Source organism: Carcharhinus amblyrhynchos, chromosome 2 (genome assembly GCF_965287045.1).
Source record: "Carcharhinus amblyrhynchos chromosome 2, sCarAmb.v2.hapA, whole genome shotgun sequence".
In the NCBI taxonomy this organism is placed as follows: domain Eukaryota; kingdom Metazoa; phylum Chordata; class Chondrichthyes; order Carcharhiniformes; family Carcharhinidae; genus Carcharhinus; species Carcharhinus amblyrhynchos.
The window spans coordinates 32416713-32422816 of NC_137325.1; the positions used below are offsets into that span (position 1 = coordinate 32416713).

General features: G+C 40.3%; 1 protein-coding gene across 1 annotated transcript in view; it reads right to left on the reverse strand.

The window, feature by feature from the left end:
- cap2 (cyclase associated actin cytoskeleton regulatory protein 2) overlaps positions 1-3730 on the reverse strand; it is a 206793-nt gene extending 203063 nt beyond the window's left edge. Inside the window, exon 1 of the mRNA XM_080204145.1 lies at positions 3647-3730. The gene's annotated coding sequence lies outside the window, so the exon portion shown is untranslated. The remainder of the gene's footprint in view (positions 1-3646) is intronic.
- Positions 3731-6104: the final 2374 nt, after the last annotated feature.

Consider the following 6104-nt stretch of genomic DNA (forward strand, 5'->3'; position numbering starts at 1 on the left):
GTTGAAGCATACATAGTCTAACTTTTATACATTTTAGTGACCATGGCTGTTTGGAAATGCATATACTACCTACCCTTCATTCCAACAATGGGAATTATAAGGGAAAATTCAGATATATACCATGAAAGTTCAAAGCTAGTGTGATTTGTACATGCATATATGGCACAACACATCCTTGAGCAGCCCCAAATGTGTAATCTGATCATAACAATTTCTCCATCATATCACAACAAATCACATTCTAATCAGCTTCTTTAAAACAAGTGAACCTGAAGCGCACTGGTTACTTGTGGCCTTTAATTCCTGGCAATTTGGTCCTGTTTGTACCTATTTCCTGAATGTTTATTCTTAGCACTGTGCTTTAGGTAAATTGAAAACCAGAGAACCTGCATAACGTCAGCTACAGATGGGTTAAAATTAATGTGGATATATTGATTAAACCTTTACATGCAGCCCTTGAGGCTTCATGGCATACATCTATGTGGCCCACAAAGACAAAAAAGCTTGGATGCCCTCCTCTAGATGACCTGGTGACACAATATTGTGCACTACACCACTTACTGAGGAACCCAGCCCGATTGAATTTCACCTCAAAGTACTTTCCTGATCTCAGTGAAGTGCTTAGAGGTCAAGGGGATGCATTGCTTAGCCAAGAATGGGAAAGGCCAGCAAGAGATTTATCATGGTTAAAATGTAGTCTTCCCTAACAATTATTTGGTGGAGAAACTAATCTTAAGCTAAAGTTTAAGATATATTGCACAGGAGGCTAGTGAAAATACAAGTGAATAAATTGTCCTTAACAAAGCACAGTTCATCTAGAATTTCACAAGGGAAGAAATACAATGGAATAGATGTTCCTCCTAGAGGTATTTAGTAACTTTAGTGCAAGGCTATTGGGAATTTCATTTTCTAATGCTAGCATGTGCCAAGTGCAGGGTTCTCTATCCACACTGTTTCCCTTTTCTACCTCCCACCTCTCACTCAACTTACTCCCCCAAAATGGTGATTTCATTGCAGCAAACCCTGTTATGCCTACAACTTTAGGAAGAATGTCACAGTCATGGTAAGGGTACAGAAGACAGTTATGAGAGAGACTAGAGTTTGGTGACTGATGAACAGTTATAGAGAAAGGTCATTAAGTCGAAATATTCATCCTGTTTCTCTAGCTATGCTGCATATTTCCAGCATATTGTGTTTTTATTCCAGATTCATAGTATCTGTGGTATTTTGCTTTCTGGAGATTAGTATCTCTTCATCAGAGCACTGAAGTTTAAATGACAATCTAGTAGGGGTGTTCAAAATTCTAGCTAATGGTGATAAGTTAAACAGAGGGAAACTATTTCCATTGGTTTGTAAGTCTATAAATTAAGGCCAAAGATTTATCTTCACCAATATAATGAAATCAGAATGAGATCAGAATCCTCACTTAGAGGATTATCAGAACTTTGAATATCTTGCCAGAAACAATGGGGAAGAAAATCCATAATATGATGCTTCAAAAGGAAGTAAATACATATTTCAAAATAACTATTTGAAAGAGAACAGGACAAGGGCAGAGGAATGCTCTTTCAAAGAGTGTCACAGATACCATGAGCAAATGACATCCTTTACATGGAAAATTTCTATGTTGCATTCCAGAAAGCATAAGTTAGCCAAATAATGACCTTTAACATACATTTTAAGCAAAAGAATTTTAAAAAATCTTTGCACCAGTTAAACTCAGGACTAACGTGAATGTGCCTCACTCTATATGAAACAATGCAAAGGCCAGCCTACAATAGCAAGGGAGGAAATGCAATCAGACAACCTCAGTATACCATCAGGATGTTACTCGACAAAAAAGATGGGATGACATGAGTAAAATTTACATGTACATTTATTCAGGTAAAGTTCCTTGAAAGATCTTTCCATTTAGATCCTTTCACTTGCTCTTCCCCCATGATTCTGCATATTATTCTCATCAAGTATACATCGAATTTCCTTTAGAAAAGTTATTATTGAATGTTTCCACAACTCCCTCTCACCGCCATCATAAGGCATTGCATTCCAGATTGTAATAACTCAATGCATTAAAAAAGTTAATGAGTCAATGACAAATTAACATCTTCAAATATAGCTATCAATTGCATTTTTCTCCCTATATCAGTTCTTCAATACAATTTACTTTTATTCTTGAATAATACTTTTATTCTTGTCTGCTGTTTCCTCAAACAACAGAGAGATTTCAGTTTCTCATAACAAATCATTCACTGTCAGATTCTATTTTCATCTTGGTCCAGAATCTCAAGGTTTGCTTGCCTATCTACCTATGTAACACAGTAACAAACTAGCAAGGTGAACTTCATTTCGCCTTCCTGTAAATTAACCCTGGTAATTAGGAAGACAATCTTGTTTACGTAGAATATGCACATTGACAAGAATTGATCAGGTATATTCTGTATCATGCCCCTGAAATGGTAGCATTAATGCAACTGCTAAACCATCCAACAAACTGCACAATATCTTTAAGAAAATTAAGATATTACTTGCCAATTCAAAAAAAGTGTAAACTTAAAAAAACCCTACATTTAATAAAGATAGTCAACAACAGAAGGAATTTGGCAAATGTCTGCCTTTTCATTCTATAGAAAGGCTTGTTTGTTGCTTATTCCAGTTTTCAGGATATTGCATGTGCTACAATTTCTCACAAAGACAATAATACATTCACTATTACTTCAAAAATTAAAAATAATGGGGGAAAATAATTAGAAAACACAACTGAGACAAGCTGCATCAGCAATAAGTTAGATGAAAACCAACCAGCTTGTCACGTTCAGGCTAATTACTCTCTTGAAACATGCAATAGCCCACTTAAGCTTCCCAAGAGACTACTCCCCCTAAGTGTAAACTGTCATAAAGAAATACATCGAGATAGTCAGCCCTGAGACTCTTAAAAGCTTGTGAGCAGCAGAGACCGCCTCTTACAAGCCCCCAATCCAGGCATTGAGATTCAAAAGGTCGTTCCTTCCGATTCCATCTCATCACCTTAAAAGCATTCTTGTGTTTCTGCATAGTTGAATAGCTTGGGGGGGGGGGGGGGGGGGGATGAGGGATTAAAAATGAGTAATGTTGACAGAAGATGCCAGATTTGCAACAACAACTTTGCATTTTCTCAAGGTTCCAAACATCAGTTAACTGTCGACAAGGCCTATAGACACAGAGAAGCTACCTGCTTCGAATCGTCTTAGTACGGTGCATGTATTATTTATTGCATTATAATTACAGGAGAGCCGAGATTTGATTAAAAATTGTAGGAAGCATGTGACAGCTCCATCAGAAAATACCATATTGTAGGAAACTGCTATTTTAATCCGTTGCATAATACAAATGCTTCAATATTTTACAATTACGGTATCAACGCCCACAATCGCCTCCCGGTTATCCTTGTTTTGGGAACGGCTCGAGACAAACCTTAATAAATGCAGGAGGCTGAATAGGAAAGAAGAAACCAGCACGGCATCAACGAGCAAAGCTCTTGACACACAATCAGAACGCACACATTAAATCTCCCTTCAGATGTATTTTTTTGGGCAGTATTACCGATCACTTTTTAAAACACAAAAAAAGTTAATGCGAATGGATGCGGGAATAAAAAAAATATAATTACCTGCTGTGTGTTGTCTGCGGTGCTGTAGATGTATAAAAGAAGGAGGTTTGGGGGGCGGGAAGGAAGGGGGGGGGTGTGAGGAGGACGGGGGGGAGGGGGTGTGGGAACCGAGTGCCTCCCTGCTTTCCCTCAGCTTCTGTGCGCTCGCGCTCCCGGCTCGTGCCCGACTGATTGACAGTTCAGTCGCGCACGCCACACACTTCCTCTCCAGTCCAAATAAAGGCACGCGCTCTATTTGCTGCCTCCACCCCCCCCCAGCCCCCGCCCCGCCCCCGCCAGAACGCCCCAGCCAGAACGCCCCAGCGCGCGCGCTCTGCAGCAAGGAGGCGCGCCCTCTCCCCCTCCCCCCTCCCCATCCTTCCATCAACTGTCGCCGCGCGCGCATTCCCCAAATAAGGACAAGGCAGAGCCGCTGCTGTCCACTGTGGAGCGGCGGCTTATATGAGCAGGCGTTCCTGGTTGTATACTTTAAGCACGTCGCATTTACCTTTATTTTCTTCGGAAAAAAAACCGTACGCTCTGGACCTTCCAACGCAGAAGGCGTTGTAATGGATATGAGATTCACTGAATTGAGCTCAGCGAGCTGTGAACTTCCCGTGAGTCATCCCTGTACCATGGCGACAATTTTGGCTCCAAATGAAATTTTGATTTGCCCCAGGAGCCCAAAAGGTTGCTGAACTAATTCCCCAACAGCGAAATAAGATCCGCGCATGTTAAAAATCCATCACAGAATCATCCCTACGGTGCAGAAGGAGGCCAGTTGGCCCATTGAATGCACCAACAACAATCTACTCAGGCCCTATCCCGGTAAGCCCACATATTTACCCTGTAGTGCCCCTAAACTAAGGGGCAGTTTAGCATAGCCAATCAGCCTAACTTGCACATCTTTGGACTGGGGGAGGAAACCTAAGCACCCAGACGAAACCCATGGAGTCACAGGGACAACGTGCAAACTCCATATAGACAGTGACCCAAGCTGAGAATTGAACCTGGGTCTGTAGCGCCGTGAGGCAGCAGTGCTAACCACTGTGCTGCTGCCTATCCTGTATTAAACATTGTTTAAAAGTAATGTTTGTCTTGAAATACGTCACCAATTTGGATGTATGTCCAGTATTTTGCTTAATGTTTTCTAAAACAATATTCTGATTTTGACAATATAATTATGGTTACATGTCTAATCTAATGTATTTATTTTTGAGGCCTCCAGTGCCAGCAAGTGGATAATCTGAGTGTCAGTTAAGGCAGAATCCAATACTAAAACAGACCTGTCAAATTCAATGGACCTGATCTTGACACATAAGTGATTGTGAAGCCCACAGCTCGGAAAGTTGACCTCAGGTATAAAATGCATGTTGACTGTCAAATTGTTGATCCCCAAATGTTTGCTGTATGTATCCTGTCCCACTCACTCATTACCCCACCCATGCTGATTAATAATTACAATGATTCAAGCCATCCATCCCCTTCTCCCTTTAGCTTCAGAGACATTTTACCAGAGAGGGAGGAGAAAAAATAAGCAAAGTAGACAGAGAAGCATGATGGAAAAACATGGAGAGGTGACTAAAATCATGGTCACAATTTACAGTTGAAAGATTTTGTAAGAAGGATAGAAAAATGCTGGACAGAATGGTTGAAAGAAAGCTTTCCAAAAATAGGATGAAAGGGAACAGAGGGCAATGCCAGCGATGGTAGAAGGGGAATGTTTAAAAATAGGTCAGAGTCAGAGCTGAAGACAAGGATACAACACTGGAGGAGAAGCTTACAAACAAGGTTTGGGAAAGGTCATGGAGGGATTTGAAGGCGATGACAAGGATTTTAAATTCATTGCATTAGTGAACAGACACCAATGTAGGTACAATACTGAATTGGATGAATTGTTTAGGCAAATAGAGAAGATCAGTGGTTCTGTCCCAGCGTGGGTGGGAGCATGATACAGCAGGAGCTCTGCGTTCTCCTCAAATATATTTAGATCCTCATAATTACATTTCCATCCTGATGATGTAGCAAGCATAGAACGAGAAATGAGTCATCTCAATCACTGCTTCATCACTAGATATTGCATCCCAACTACATTTAAGATGAAAGGTAATAGTCTTTCCCTGACAGCTGCTTTAAGCAAACAAAGTTCCATCAGTCTTACGTGAGCTACTTAGGCTGCTCATTATCTTTACAGGCTACATGAAATCATGGCAAGAAGTAATATAGAGTTGATGTTGTAGATTTAATGCCCATATCTATTAGCATTGCAATAGGATAACTTCAATGCCATGGTTGGACCGAGGATTCTAAATTAAAGAATATTGGGGTTGAATTTACACTTCAGGTGCAAACAGGAAATTGTGCTGGAAAGTAATTTGCATAATTAATTTCTGTACTGTAGGGTTCTATGATTCATTAATCCCAAATTTAAAATCTTCCATCAATACAGAATTGTGCAGCATAACAGAAGATAATTGTT